A 17058-nucleotide genomic window follows, 5' to 3' on the forward strand; every position below is an offset into this window, starting at 1 on the left:
GCTCCTTTCTTCCACGTTCTATTAAACTCTCTACAACAACCAAAGTAGTGAGGCTGCTAGAACAACCTAATTTCTCTATCCTAATAGAAAATGCTGGTCCTGTCATGCGGATCGCACTAACCCTCTTGGTCCCTAATGTTATTGAACCAATGCTGTACAGGATAGTAATTGCCTCTCCATTCAGGTTATCCCAGTACTTCCTTGAAGTCCAATGCTGTTTATCATGATAAATAAATCTAACAAATTTGTTTTCCTATATTGACCATGCCTAGAATAATTCTATGGAGAAACCAAATAATTCTATATCTTAATTTATAACAAAACACAGAGAGAACCAGAGTAACAGAGCAGACATCCCATCACTTGATCCCTTGGAGAAATCACCATAAGGGCCAGAATAAAAGCCAATGACTATCCTTTATGAAGGTCATTAACTCTAGGCAATATATGTTCCATATGGTACCATTTTGATAGTCAACCATATAATTACAAAAAAAATAGAGCAATTGTATAAACTATCATTATATGGTGGCAACATTTCAATGTATCTAAGGGACTTGAACAGCTCTTTTCTTGCCTCGTTTGCTGCCATCAAAGAGTTTGGCATAGTCTCAGGATACATGGTCAATTTTGAAAAATCTGTAATTACACCCAGTAATTCCCATTCTCTGATGCATTCTTATCATTCCATTTTATCTGGTTTGTGATGAACCTCTCAATTTTGTTATTTGGGGATATATGTTTCTAATTACTGTATCTACACGTGTAAAATTGTTGCAAATGCTTAGGGATAAAGATTTATCATTTGAAAATAAGGAAGGATTTATTTCCTGGTTAGGTAGGCTCAATATTTTTATTTATTTTTTCTGAAGCTACTCTTTCTAATTACTAATTCACCTATTTCTTTACTAAGGGGATTTTTTGCTAAACTATAATGTCAAGCTTTAATATATCTGGCAAAAGAAGAGACTCCTCATTCGATCTAATTTACTATTCTTACTTAAACAATTAGGGGATCTGGGGCTTCCCAATCCACTTTGGTATTACTGGACAGCTTGCCTCAGAGCTATCCAATGTTGGATTAAACCTTTTACCCAATCTCACTGGGCCCAATTGGAAGTATTGCTGGTACAACCTTATACATTATTAAACTTATCTCTTCTTTTTTTTCTGACAAGTCTGACAGGCATGCTCAATTATGTACCCATCCTTTTTCCCAACTGCGTTGCATTGTTGGAGGAGAGTTTGCAAATTATAGGATTTCTCTCCTCGTTTTTCTCGAGTTGCACTGGTCAGCATTTAGTGCCTCTAATCGTTTGCATGCGCTAAATCAGTTAACGTACCTTAGTAAAAGGACCCCTATATTCAACATATTGGTTCTTGTGCTTTTTCTTTACTGTTACATTCAATTATATTGTATATCGACACTTGCTTGTATATTGATACACTCTTGGACTTGCTTAAAATTCGATTATCAAAAATCCAAGTTTTAATAAAATTTTGATGCAATGCTTATCAACTTTCTAAGCGATTTACATAATAGTAAAATCAGGGATAGACCAACAATAAATGACATCAACATGACTTACTAGAGGTACAGGAAGGGAGGGATAGAGCTGCAAAATTATTATAGAAAAGAAGTACATAAAAAAAGCTACACACAATAGGGCAGGGGTTAAGAGGCTAAAAACAACTATTTGGAGGCCGTGATAAAAATTTTGTTCTTGTGACCCCCCACCCCCCCTCAAAATAGTATCTGCTCGCTGTGGATTGTGATTGGGGAACGCAATTGTCGGGGCGCATTTGACACATTCAGTGTATGCATTTGTCGTGCGCACAATTGTCGGGGCGCGATTGTCGTGCACGCATTTGATGGGTCACCCACTAAAGTGTATATCAGTGTGATGGTGAATAATGGTGCCGGCACAAAATATGTGGAAAATTGGAACCAGTGGAAAAGTGTAAAATATTGTCATGTGGTGGTAAATGGTCTGTGATTGGGGGGGGGGGTCATTCAAAGGAAACCCCATGCAGAGTTATGATAAGTGCACATCTTGTGTACGAAAACATTATAAAATAGAAGTGCTAAGATAAAATGTGCATTCCAAGGACCTAATGGTGTCTAATGATGTCATATATGCAATTATGAACATTGCCATGTAGGTCATGGGATGTTAAACTAACCCCCTCTCACTAAGGTGCTCTAACTGAATAGCACTCGCTAAACGCTAACACGTCCGTAGACTGCACGCATTTAGCACGCACTAAATCGATTAGCGTGCGCTAATCGGTTAGCGCACCTTAGTAAAAGAGGGCCTAAAAGGTCAGAAAGCATTTGTGGATGTGTTGATTGAAACACGGACCATGTCAGATCCCTTTACCTGTTATAAGGTGGTCCATTTGTACGCAACGAATTGTGTATTGGAATAAACACTGCCTGCATCTTGTACAGTGGTCTGCAGTTCTCTTTTTTTTTGTCTTGGATTCGCTGTCGAGCTGCCATGATTGAGATCTACATATGGGGGACATTTTCTAAACTGTCCACATGGAGACAAAGGACGTACACAGTGTTTACCACAGGCTTTGCACTAATTTATATATATATATATACTCTGCAGTTTGTATCTGTGTGTTTTGTTTTGTTTTCCCCACGTGGTAAAATTTTCCTAGAAAATTGTGTGCAGAAATTTGAAAATGCCACCGATGCGCTCACATGTCCTTTTCTGAACAAATCATTTCCCTTAATTGAGGCAATTTTATAGAACATTTTCCACATGTAAAGAATGTTTTACATGTGGAAAATGACTTATAAAGTTGTGAGTTTGAATAAGTGAGGGCATCAATAAGATGGCATGGACTTAAATATGTGCCAACTTGTAATGTATTGATAATCACCAAATACTCTCTCCCAATATATTCTTTTCTGAGTGAAGCAAAAGTTGATATAACAATCCAATCAAAGAGCTGCACTCTTACATCCAACTTATGCACGCAACTTTTTTCTCAATGATTCATAAGCACTTCATTTAGCATATTTCATTATTTTGCAATACATTTCCATAATGATCTCAGCGGCTACATTCAAACGGCATATTTCATGTAAAGTTCAAGTTTATTGCAGCAAGCCTCCTCATTGGTCAATACTTAATAAACTTAATAATTTTCAATATATTTTTCAGGGCCCATTAGAAAAGCATTTGGTGTCCCCTCCCCAGCTTTTTTATATTACCTTTAAGTTTATTAACCCCCTGTTTTACTGAGATGCGCTAAGCATTTTAGCATGCATTTAATGTGCGCTAAATCTAATTGCACGCTAACCGCTAATGCATCCATAGCGCATCTTAGTAAAAGGAGCCATGTCTGAATAAGTGGAACCGACGTTTCAGCCATCATGCTGTGGCTTTTTTCAAGGTCTTTTCCATTTATAAAATGCTGTTTTATTTGTAGAAATCTGTTTGCATTTATTTATTTATTTTAACTTTCTTGATTGCCCATCCTTGTGGGGTTTTGGAGGAGTTGTCAGGGTAGAAACAGGTCAGGGAGACATTGTGTGGGGCTTATTTAATAACAGTTAGCACATGTCACCTCTGCTGAGGAAACTACATTGGCTTCCATTTCAATTCAGATGTGACTGTAGTCTTTAAAATTTTACATGGACTATTTGTTCCTTTGATGCCTTTATCTCTAAACATCATGAGATCTTCAGGCATAAGAACAACTCACATGTATAAAGCTCTCTTTTCCATCATTGAGAGGAATCAAGTCCAGTAGTAAAATTTCATACTCCTTTCCGTACTTACTATCTGCGATATGGAATGGACTACCTCCTCAAATTCGATCGTGTTTATCTCTTCAGATCTTTTGCAAAACCTTAAAAACCACTATGTGTCATCGCTTCTTAGACAATAGCTCCAATGAATGTTAACGGATCTTTCTTTGTGATCTATTTATGTAAACTGAATCGAGCTCCTATTTTTTTTAGGAGATGATCAAGAACATAAGAATAGCCTTACTGGGACAGACCAATGGTCTATCAAGCCCAGTAGCTCGTTCTCATGGTGGCCAATCCAGGTCACTAGTACCTGGCCAAAACCCAAGGAGTAGCAATATTCCATGCTACCGATCCAGGGCAAGAAGTGGCTTCCCCCATGTCTTTCTCACTAACAGACTATGGACTTTTCCTCCAGGAACTTTTCCAAACCTTTCTTTAAACCAGTTACAGTATATAAGACTAAGGCCCTCTTTTACAAAGGCGTGCTAAGCATTTTAGCATGCACTGTGCACTAACCACTAACTCGTCCATAGGATAACATGCATGTGTTGGCGTTTAGCATGAGCTAATATTTAGCGCACCCTATAAAGCTTAGCGCACCTTTGTAAAAGAGGGGGTAAGGATTAGATTAGATATATTACAAATTGTACATTTCTGTAAACCTCTTTGACTCGTTTATGAAAGAAGTGGCATATCAAATCAATAAATGATAAACAATATATGCTGGTGTGATGTATTTTCATATTATTCATGTTAATTATGTATGCCACCTAGAGTGGTGGATAGTGCAGGCGATATGTTGACTAAAATATAATGAAATCAGGGCCCATGTGGAACAATAATGTTGCTAGTATATGTTAAACATTAATAAATGACCCCCATCATTAAATAATCCAAACTACACACATTTGGTTTGAAAAAAAAGTCATGTGCAAATTTGTGCAGGTACTCTTATGGAGTGATAATCAAAGCAAAACTATCTGCTTTGTTTTATTTTGATTCCAGCAAACCCTCCAGGTAAAATATACGCACAGGGTTTGCAGAAATGCAACAAATTTAACTGTTGACTTCATAATGGGCAACACATATACTTTTTCACTTTTGGCAGAAGCGTGTAGATTTACTATTTCTTCACTCAAGGTATAATTAAACTCTGGAATTCATTGCCAGAGAATGTGGTGAAAGCAGTTAGCTTAGCAGGGTTTGAAAAGGTTTGGATAATTTCCTAAAAGAAAATTCCATAATGCCATTATTAAGATGGACTTGGGTAAATCCACTGCCTGTTCCTAGGATAAGCAGCATAAACTCTGTTCTATTCCTTGGGATCTTGCCGGGTACTTGTGACCTGGGTTTGCCACTGTGTGTGTGTGTGTGTGTCGGTATGATACCTCAGACACTAAAATGAATTAGACAGCTCTAAAAACAATTTGTCATCTGATTTTAACAGCAGGAAAGAAATTCAAGGAGCAACATTAAAAAAAAAACAAAAAAAACCCCCAAAAACAACTTATCGACTAAGATACAGACAATACTGCAGCAAGACTTTCCTACAAGTCCTTCCTACATTTCTAAATATTGTACTACAGTTTACCAAGCAGTAACTATGAGCATTAATTGGCAATTACCTCTGTGGTGAGCAGACCTCTGTATGAGCAATTCATAAAACAGATGTTTCTAATGGGTATTTGATATACATGCATTGCAAACCACAATTTCCTACTATGAAACGGGACAGGTTACATCCCCACGAAAACAAGAGCAAAAATGGTTGGTAACAAAAGAATGCTTACCGATTCCCATCAAAAACTTTCCTTCCACAGGTATTTAGTTACATATATCCTCCAGGCCAAAACTCAGTGCCAGATACATCCAAGTCATTAGAACTCTCAGCCAGCATTCCAAGTCTCATACATAAGTCACTAGTAGGAAGGAATCAAAAGGAAAAAACAAAATCAAAAGAAAAGAATTATGCTTTGTTATTTTGGTTGCTGCTAAAAAGTGCCGTAGCACGAACACCATGCTATGTTGTCAGGCAAATCACACTTTGCATCACACGCTGAAAACCAAATGTGCTTTTAAAATAGGTACAAAACCTTGCATTCTTACAAGACTCAAAAATGCATTCTCTACGTCTCTCTTCTGTTCTACTTCTGGAAGCGCAGTAGAGACTGAGCCAACACAGCTGCCTCTTTGTGCGTCTCACTTGGATGATTCACTCACTTGCCGGGTGACTGTGTCTATTGCATTTGGGCTCAGATAATAAAAACCAAAGTGAAATCAATTTAACATAAAAGACCTTTTTTTTTTCTTTTCTTCTTAATATTCTAGAGGACGCCGATGGCGAGGCAAAGTTTGGGAAGTCGCTGAAGCATACATCACATTGGGTGGTGAAAATTGAGAAGATGAAATCTAAAAGCTAATTAAATTCAACAAAGGCCTCTCAAAAGGCAACATACCAACTTAGTCTCCCATGCTAATATTTCTTTTTTCAGACGGTGCAATAAATGGAGATTCTTTCATGGTTGTATGTTTCACAATGTGATCCTTTAGCAAAACCTGAGTTTTGGGGGACGCGGAAATGAGAAGGAGGGAGACGGGGGAGAAAAAAGATTAGATTCGTGGATTACAGTACTGAATGATTGCCAATGCCGAGATAAAACGAGTAGATAAGTTAGAGCTTCTGAGGAACTGAATTTGAAGCCAACCAGTAAAACGGATTGAACCTTATTACCTCTAGTGACTGAGAAATTCCCCAGATGGTTGAATGTAATTTGAAAAGGTCAGAAAAAAATTTTTCCCGCACAGCATTACTGGTTCATGGTTTAAGGCTGTACATTTGTGAGATGCCAAGTCTAATCATTTTTATTGACTTTCCCCGTGCCGAGATAGACAGACAAGCAGGAGGCAGGAAAGAGAGATAAGATATATCGCCTATCAATATTTCTCATTCAGGGACTCTTACAGTTTTATGCCGTGTTTTAATTGAACAATCTGGATTTGTCCTTTGCATTCAGTCTGAGGCTACACGTGAACTTTCTTAAGGGGGCGGAGGAGGAAGGAATAAAATGGATATTATTCATTGTTCACTGACCTTTGATGCATCGTACACTGCACCTGGCTTCTGAAATACAGAACTTGAGTCCTAATGTCTTAAACCTGTCCTGGGGGACCCCCAGCCAGTCGGGTTGTCAAGATATCCCCGATGAATATGCATGAGGCAGATTTGCATATAGCAGAGGAGACAGGCATGCAAATCTGCCTCATGCATATTCATTAGGGATATCTTGAAAACCTGACTGGCCCAGGACAGGTTTAAGAACTCAATTTTTTTCTGTTCCATCCTTAACCACATCGTTAATGCCTTCCCTCTCCCCAACCTTTCCTCTTTTGTTACTTTCCTGATGTTTCTATGGTTGTCTTACTGTTTAGTCTATTTTTTCCTACCCTATTTTATTTTATTTTTTTATTCTTGGTTTTTTTTATTCATTTTTAAAAATTATTTTTACATTTTATTGTAAACCGTTTAGATTTACTTTGGTTCTATGTTTGCGGTATAGTAAATAAACTGAACCTTCTTAAGACTTTTCATAGTAAAGATTCTGAAGGTTACTGGAGTATATATATTACATAGAAACATAACTGGAGATCCTAAATTTGTATACCCTAGAGCAGGAGTAGGCAATTCCGGTCCTCGAGAGCCACAGGCAGGTTAGGTTTTCAGGATATCCACAATGAATATGCATGAGATGGATTTGCATACACTGCCTCCTTGATATGCAAATCTATCTTGTGCATATTCATTGTCAGTGGAGGAGAAGGGTACAGCTAAGAGCGGCTTCACACAACATCAGGAAATATTTTTCCATGGAAAGGGTGGTGATGAAAACCCCAAACTAGGGAAGAATCCAAAAAGGCATTGAATATACTTGGTGAACTTTTAAAAAGCAAGATGATGCAAACCAAGTATAGAGAACTCATAACTGTGCAGCAGGTATAATTCCTATAACACAAGCATAGGGGCTTATTCTGCAAGCACAGCAGGTACACCCCCATCCACAAAAGCAGGGGGGGGGGGAGGGCAATATGCACTGCGTGGCAAGTACAACTTCAATACCACAAGCATAGATATGCACTGTGTAGCAGAATAATGTCAACATCACCAGCACGGGGAGGATAATGTGCAGTGCATCATGATTTAAAATACATGTATATCTATACAAATTTATGTGGAGCTTTCAGACAGACAATTTTGTAAAGGGAAATAGAAGTCCATGTTTAAATCATTTATTTTTCTAAAACCTCAGGTTTTCTAGGCTGTGCTGAAAGGTGGCCTGTGCTATTATTAGCACGTGTTTCCCCTGTGCTTAGGTCACCGTTTAATGTGACTAAAACGGCCATGTGCTAATTTCAAAATTATCATGTGGCCATTAGCGCATCAGCCATTACCGTCACCTATTTTGTAGGCAGTCAGGGCTCTTGTGTGAACCACGCGCTAAGTGTTCGGCAATGTAACTGCGCTGACTGATTAGCACAGGGCATGCCCACTCCATGCCCCAAATACGCCCTGCGCTAAAAACAAAATCTATTTCTTAGCATGTGGGAAGCACGCCAATCCCCAAACTACCATGGGATGCCTGAGCATATCCCGTGGTGCTGCCATTTTGACCTGCGGTGAGCACACATTAGTGCTTACTACAGCTTCGTAAAAGGACCTCTGAGAAAGGCAGATGTACCTTTTTCTTGGGGACAGTAAGGGAATTTTTCAAGTACCTTTCTTATTTCTAATTTTAATGTATATTTTCTGTAAACCGCTTAGAACCTAACGGATGTAGCGGTATATAAGAAATAAATTACATTACATTACATTACATGATGGACAACTCTACAACTGGGTGTCTGCGTTCATGTGTCCTTTGTGTGCACAAATAAATAGCACTTTTGCAGGTAAGCATGTAAATGCTAGCAGGGTACCTAAGTACTATTCTATAGGAGAGCATGTAAATGGCACAGGGCTGGATCCAGCGAACAGCGCTCAAAATAGGTGCTATAAAAAAAAATCTAAGCACAATTTTTTGCAAATGAGGTTCAACGTGGATAAGTGCAAGGTGAGGCATGTCGGTAACAAAAATCATATGCATGAATACAGGATGTCTGGTACTATACTCGGAGAGACCCCCCCAGGAAAGAGACTTGGGAGTTTGTAGACATGTCAATGAAACCATCAGTGCAATGCATGGCGGCAGCGAAAAAGGTGAACAGAATGCTAGGAATGATTAAGAAGGGGATCACAAACTGATCTGAAAAGGTTATCATGCCGTTGTACCGGGCCATGGTGCGCCCCCACCTGGAATACTGCGTCCAACACTGGTCGCCATACATGAAAAAGGACATAGTACTACTCGAAAGGGTCCAGAGAAGAGTGACAAAAATGGTTAAGGGACTGGGGGAGTTGCCGTACAATGAGAGGCTAGAGAAACTGGGCCTCTTCTCCCTTGAAAAGAGGAGACTGAGAAGGGACATGATCAAAACATTCAAGATATTGAAGGGAATTTACTTAGAGAAAGAGAGATTGTTCACCCTCTCAGAGGTGAAGAGAACCAGAGGGCACTCGCTAAAGTTAAAAGGGAATAGATTCCGTACAAACGAAAGGAAGTTCTTCTTCACCCAGAGAGTGGTAGAAATCTGAAACACTCTTCCAGAGGTTGTTATAGGGGAAAGCAGGGATTCAAGAAAAGGTTGGATAAGTTCCTGCTGGACCAGAACGTACTCAAGTAATGCTAGCCTCAAATAGGGCACTGGATTTGACCTAAGGGCCGCCGCGTGAGCAGACTGCTGGGCACGATTGACCAATGGTCTGACCCAGCAGCAGTAAATCTTATGTTCACCCTTTCTAGAAATGCAATGAGGGGAAAATTCTCAAATACATGCCGAAGGTTAGCCGGCGGTAGGGCGCCCTACCACCGGCTAACTAACCAATCCAGAAGCAAGTTTCTAAAAATATGAAGGCAGTGTCAAGCTTACAGAAGTGCTTAGGAGCGCATAAGGATGCCTAAGGCTAGCATGGGCGTGGCTTGCACCTGAAGTGGCCTTGCACCCCTGGGTGCTTCTGTAAGTGCGACACCAGCGCCTTAAATGTAGGCTTCTAAAATTGCTGGCCTACATTTAAGGCACCGGTGTAAAAACAAAGCAAAATTCTATAATCGGCGCCGCGTCATGATTGATATGCTGTCGACGGCCGCCTATATCGGCGCAGATTATAGAATTCTCCCCTTAGTGCTAATTTCCATGCCTAACTTCAGGCAACAGACTTTTGTCTGCTGAAACCTTAACGTTAATTTTCAAAGACCAATCATGTCAAAGAATGATGCTTGTCTGGATGGTTGTATCCTTACGCACACAGATACACAAGAGTCTGTCAATGTTATGAGCATGTGATGTACATGTCATCTATTCTTCTTTTGAAGGAAATTTTTTAAATTAAAGTAAAATTCTGGAATTTCTCGGGGCACACCTAGCTTCTCTTTGGGGTGCACCACTAAGCCATGGCACACAGTTAGAGAGACACTGGTTTTATAGAATAACACCAAGCATATTTTTCCATGCCTATTTTTTCTGGCACCATATATAGAATCTGGCCCAATCTGGGTGCCCAGATACTGCTATAGAACAGTGTCTCACCACGCAGCCAGAAGTGCCTAGTTATAAAATTGTCCCTCATATAGCACGGTCCTGATTGTCAAGGATAGCTCTATAGCCCTGATTTTATATTTAAAAACAAACATAAAAGCACTTTTCTCTTTCCAGTCTAGACAAAACATCCTACAGAAAATAAACCCAGGCTTCAAAATGACAGCTGAACTTTGTTTCAACAGCTTCATGTACTGAAACGCAATTTCAATTTCCATCCTTTTTCAGGATGGCTCCGGGTTCTGTGCTCCTGTCATTATATAGAAGCGTCGCTGTAAGAACCAGCAGCTCATCTGGATTTGGGCTTCATCTATTTCCACCAAACACATTCCATTTATTCGGAAGATCAACACGTATTACTTTCACTTCACGGTAACACGGACGAGTTTCACAACGCCCCGAGCAGAAAGAGAGCGAGAAGAAATTCCCTGGCACTGAAGGTAAGGTCTGAGCAAGTGAGCAGAACAAACAGCTAATGCTGCCGCTTCTGTTAGGTTCCTGAAGATATGGAACGCTCACGCTGGTTCTGTTGCTTTAAAATGAAAGATAAAGTATTATTGCTCAGTTCTTCCAAGGGAGCCCTTTTACCAATTTGCAGTAAAAAAAAAAAAAAAAAAAGTGGCCTTAGCGCACCCTTATTCAGGTCTATCCTGTGCACTAAGGCCATTTTTACCACTGCAGAAAGATTAAAGATTTTTCTATTTTTTCTATTAATGGCCATACACTAATTCTGCCGTTAGCATGTGCCATTAAAAAAGATTAGTGTATGAGCCCTTTTAGCCACCTATTTTGTAGGTGGAAAGGGCTCACATGCTAATCCTGCACTAATCAGCGCACGGTAATCTGACTAAATAACTGATTAAAGTAGACATGCCCACTCCCTACCCCCAGATATGTCCCTTCAATGAAAAAATATTTTTTTTAACGCACTAGTAGTACATGTGCATGTCTAAAGTACCACAGCAAGTTTCAGTGCTCCCAACAGTACGCCATTTTAAGTTGCGGTAAGCATTTATTTCAATAATTTTAATGCAGTTTCAAGGAAAATTCCATCTTTGTGCAATCATTAGTGTAAATTTGGTTTATTAGATGGATATCGAAAAAATTAAGTGCGTGCATACATTTTTAACATTAAAAAAAAAAATCTGTGATGGTTTGAAAAAACATCTGGAGATCAGGGGGAAAAATGGCCAAATGAACCATGAACAAACCAAAATGTTTTTCACTGTGCACTGGAGAATGGCACAGGGACAAATTTTTCCTCGTTCCCGTAGAAACTCATTTTCCCATCCCATCCCCACAAGTTCTTTTCCTGTCCTGGCCCCATTCCTGCAAGCTCTGTCCTCATCTGCACAAGCCTCAAACACTTTAAAATCATAAGTAGCAACATTCTAGAGCTCAGATTGTGATGTCATAATGCCTCATTCCACCAATGCCTAAGCTCGGTTCTCATCTGCACAAGCCTCAAACACTTTAAAATCATAAGTAGCAACATTCTAGAGCTCAGATTGTGATGTCATAATGCCTCATTCCACCAATGCCTAAGCTCGGTCCTCATCTGCACAAGCCTCAAACACTTTAAAATCATAAGTAGCAACATTGTAGAGCTCAGATTGTGATGTCATAATGCCTCATTCCACCAATGCCTAAGCTCCGTCCTCATCTGCACAAGCCTCAAACACTTTAAAATCATAAGTAGCAACATTCTAGAGCTCAGATTGTGATGTCATAATGCCTCATTCCACCCATGCCTAAGCTCCGTCCTCATCTGCACAAGCTCAAACATTTTAAAATCATAAGTGTTCGAGGCTTGCGCGGTTAAGGCAGAGCTTTACAGGAATGGAACAGGGACGGCGAAAAAACTCACAGGGATGGAGAAATTGAGTTCCTGCAGGGACGGGGTCAAATTTGTCCCCATGTCATTCTCTGCTTTGCACATCCTTATTCCATTTAATTTCTACTTCAAACTGTGACATTTCAGTAAACAACCCGCAGCAAACAAAATGCAACACAAATCAAATTCTTATGACTTCCTGCTCTTTTGGCTAGGCAAAAGGTGCCCTTCCTAAACTGCATTGTGACCTGAAAAGACATTTTGTTCCGCACAGAATGTAAGACACTGTGCGCTGTAGAGCTGAGGCTCATAAGACGATACCTTCAACTGTGGGGAATACAGACCTATAGGAAGTCTTTCTTCAACCAGAAAAGTAATGGAACAGGATCCCTATTTAATTCAGCCCAAAGTCAAGAATCAGTATTAGTATCTTTTATTATCTCCCTGTTGCCTTGCTCATCCTTTTAATCTACTGCAAGCACGGTTAAGTTAGTATCGCTGAAGGCACAGTTAGCGTAATACTGTGATTGAAAGGGCATAATTGAAGAAATGCAAATTGTATGAAATTCTCCAGCATTATTTAAAAAGAAGAGGAGAGGATGTCAGTGAGCCCTTTTATTACCCACATGGCAGATTTCATTTTATGGAAAGATTGGCAAATGTCTTCAGCTGAAAGAGCTTTGAGATGCTGCTTTTCTTCTTGTGAGCTCAAACTCATTATTTGCTATAAATTCCTTTGCAGAGGAGGGAAGAGGCCAGATGGCCAAGTGGATCTGCCTAAGGATACTTCATTTTTCATTTACTGTTAAGGAGGGGATTCAATAAATGGTATCCGAAGTTAGGCACGGGGATAATCAGCTAAGCTAGTATTCTGTAAGGGGTGCTCTGCATGGAGCAACCTTTAAAAAATACAAGCTTGCTGTAGAGAACGACATAGGGACAAATTTTTCCCCGTCCCGTCCCCACGAGTTTTGTCGCTGTCCCTGTCTGTGCCCCGTTCCTGTAAGCTCTGCTTTAATCGCACAAGCCTCGAACACTTATGATTTTAAAGTGTTTGAGGCTTGTGCAAATGAGGACGGAGCTTAGGCATTGGTGGAATGAAGCATTATGACATCACAATCTGAGCTCTAGAATGTTGCTACTTAGGATTTTAAAGTGTTTGAAGCTTGTGCAGATGAGGACAGAGCTTGCAGAAATTGGGCAGGGGCAGGAAAAGAACTTGTGGGGATGGGGCGGGAAAATGAGTTCCCAAGGGATGGGGAAAAATTTGTTCCCGTTTCATTCTCTAGCTTGGTGCACCTAACTTTATGCCTGCCAAAGACTGCTGTAAATGTTTGTGCCCAACTGATGGTAGTTAGGCAAGTAAATATGGCTTTTGATAACATCACAACTAATTTCTGGGAATGCCCCTGACCTATCCATGCCCTTACTATGGCCACACCCCCTTTGGAGTTGCATCCTATGAAATTTAGACATGCAAATACGGTTTTCAATAACATCACTTGATTTCTGAGAATGTTCCTGGCCCACCCATGGCCCTCTCATGGCCACACCCTCTTTAGAGTTGCATCCTATGACATTTAGGCATGCAAATATGGCTTTCTACACCATTACACCTAATTACTGGGAATGCCTCGACCCATTCATGCCTCTCCCATGGACACACTCCCTTTGGAGTTGCACATATGAAATTTCGGCACTCATATTATAGTAGAGGGCGTAGGACAGAAAGATATCTAACTCCTAATTACTGCAAACTAAGGGCTCCTTTTACAAAGGTATGCTAAGCGTTTTAGTGCCCTCTAAACGCTAACACGTGCATGTTAGTCTATGGACGCGTTAGCAGTTAGCGCGCACATTTAGCGTGTGCTAAACTTGCACTAAAACGCTTAGCGCACCTTAGTAAAACAGGGGGTAAGTGCCTCTTAAGGCCAATAATTGTTCTATCAACTGACAGCTTACACAGTTGATATTCACTTATATACCTCAAGTGCAATAAGAATTAAGATGTAAGGTGACCATGGTACTTGCTGAGGAGGGGGAGAGACCATGACGCAGCAAATGCAAAACATGAGTCATGTCGGTCGTTGAACCCCCCCCCATTCTGATATCAATTTGTATCTTAAAGAAAAAGAGATAAGTGCTTTTTTACTATTAAGTAAGTAATATATTATTTTTGAAGATGATGGAATGAATGTCCTTTCACTGTTAAAGATTGATTATTAAGTACATATTAAATGTTTATTATTGAAGAGATATTAACTTATTAAGGGCTAGATTCACTAACATTCCGATCCGTGTGCGATTGGAGGCAGGCCGACCGATTCACCAACCATCTTCATGCAAATGGAGGTGATCGGTGGCACGACCCCAACAGACTGCACAAATCGAATTGAGCCCTGACAGTAGTGACAAGAGAAGCAGCCTCCTGTCACTGCTGTCAGGGCTCTGTCAGCTTTTTTTTTTAAGATAGGCCGCAAAATATCCGGGCAGGTCCGACGAATTCACAAAACTGCAACATGCAGATGAGGGCGATCGGAGGAACGCCCTCATCTGCCGGCTCGGATCGCTCTACAGCGATCCCTGCACATGCACTGGACCTCCGGACAGGCACTTTTTTTCTTTACTTTTTTTACAGCCTGTGGTTTTAACCCACTTAAAGCCTGTGGGTTAAAACCACGGGCTTACACTGCGGGGGAGGGTAGGAGAGAAGTCGCGGCAGGCAGGCGATGAGGGAAGCTCGGGGCAGGCAGGCGATCAGGGCAGCTACAGTCGGGGAAGGCAAGCAGATCGGGGGAGCAGGAGATTGGGGCTGACAGGGCTGAGAGCAGAGCGGCAGAAGGAAGTCGGAAAGGGCTTTAGCGACTGGTCCTCAGCAGTTGCTTTTTGGATTGATCGGCCAGCCTAGTCGGATTTGGAAATTTGTTTAGTGAATCGCGTCCCTACCTCCTTTGCATGCAGTTCCCCTCATTTGCATGCACAGATCGGAATCAGATCCGCAAAACAGGTTAGTGAATACTGCAGGAGGTAAGCAAATGGCTCACAAACCGATCGGTATACGATCAGTTTGCTTAGTGAATCTCTAACCTGAGATGCGTGTCCGATTACATGCAGGCTGACAAATTCACTAAAGGCCTGCATGCAAATGGAGGCGATCATTGGCATGCACCCTTCAGACCACACGGATCACTGGAGAGCGATCCTTGAGCATTTGCAGACCATCTTCCTTGACTGTAGATGGTCTGCGCATGCGCTGGCCCTTTGTGCCCAGCAGAGCTTTTTTACTTTTTTAAAACTATTTGACTTGTTTTTTTTTTACTTCACGAGCCTGTGGTTTTAACCCGCTTTAAATCCGCGGGTTAAAACCACGGTCTCGCACTGTGGAGAAGGGAAGGCAGATCAGAGCTGAGCAGGACAGGCAAGTCAGGGCAGAGAGCAGGAGAAACGGGGCAGAGAGCAGGGTTTTAGCACAAGCAATTGGTCCTCACCAGTCGCTAGTTTTTCGATCGGCCAGCTAGTCGGTATGCCAGAAGAAAGTTTAGTGAATTGCATCCTTCCTGCTTTGCATGCCGATTCCCCTCATTTGCATGCAGGGATCAGGATCGGATCGGTACACAGGTTAGTGAATCGGGTCAGAGGGAAATCAGGTTGCAAAGGGTTCACAAACTGATTGGTACACAATTGGTTTGCTTAGTGAATCTAGCCCTTTATCCCCCCCCCCCCTTGCCTCAGGTACATTAAGGTAGACTGTGAGCCCGCCGGGACAGACAGGGAAAACTGCTTGAGTACCTGAATAAATTAATGTAAACCGTTCTGAGCTCCCTTGGGAGAACGGTATAGAAAATTGAATAAATAAATAAATAATTAGTTTATATGTAGATCTACTATATGTGCCCAAAATTGTGCATACTACTTTAGACAACCTATACAAAATCTTGCATAGGCCTTCCCCCCCATCCCCCCAATATTCAACTGGTGAAAGGCGGCACTTCGACTGCCTGCCACCAGTCTTAAACCTGGATATTCAATGCTAGACCATTTTCAGGGACCGGAATTCAATATCCATTTTTGGGGGCTCTAAATACTTAACCGGCTAAACCAATATGTGGTGGCTGACCAGTTAAGTTATAGCTTAACTGCATTGGCTGCCAATGGAGGCACGTACGAAGTTCAAACTGGGATGTCTCTGCTTCAAGGTATTATCCGGTCTAGCCCCTAAATATATAACAGATCTCTTCTCATTCCCAACCAACAGACATGAGAGAAGAGCACACCAGAAATTCGTTTCCCCACCAGCCAGAGGATGCAAATATAAGAGACACCATCAACAACTTCTATCATACCAAGCAGCCTTATGGGGCAAAGACTTGGAAAAACTAATTACACACACAAACAATTATGGTGAATTTAGGAAACACCTAAAAACATACCTGTTCTCGAAATACCTAGGTAACGAATCAGAACAATAGCCCCCATCGCAATCCCTCCCCAATTTAGATCTTGTAAACTGTTAACCTCTAATCTCTAACTATGAATGTTCCTCACAATTTATGGAATTTTTCTAATTCATTGTAAACCGCATGGAACTTCACGGTCCTGCAATATATAAACTGTTGTTATTATTTTTATTGCTGCTACTATCAGATATTCACTGCTACACTCTGTAATTCGATGTCTGTGCAATTTTTCATTGTAAACCGCCTAGAAGTCGCAAGATTGTTGGCGGTATATAAGAATAAAGTTATTATTATTATTATTATTATTA

General features: G+C 40.8%; 1 long non-coding RNA gene across 1 annotated transcript in view; it reads left to right on the forward strand.

Annotated features, from left to right (window-relative positions):
- Positions 1-17058, forward strand: part of LOC117364316 — a 548356-nt gene that overhangs the window by 389003 nt on the left and 142295 nt on the right. The window contains exon 2 of the long non-coding RNA XR_004540210.1: positions 10688-10899. This is a non-coding gene — a long non-coding RNA (uncharacterized LOC117364316). The remainder of the gene's footprint in view (positions 1-10687; positions 10900-17058) is intronic.

The sequence above is a fragment of the Geotrypetes seraphini genome, chromosome 7 (genome assembly GCF_902459505.1).
Source record: "Geotrypetes seraphini chromosome 7, aGeoSer1.1, whole genome shotgun sequence".
Taxonomy (NCBI): domain Eukaryota; kingdom Metazoa; phylum Chordata; class Amphibia; order Gymnophiona; family Dermophiidae; genus Geotrypetes; species Geotrypetes seraphini.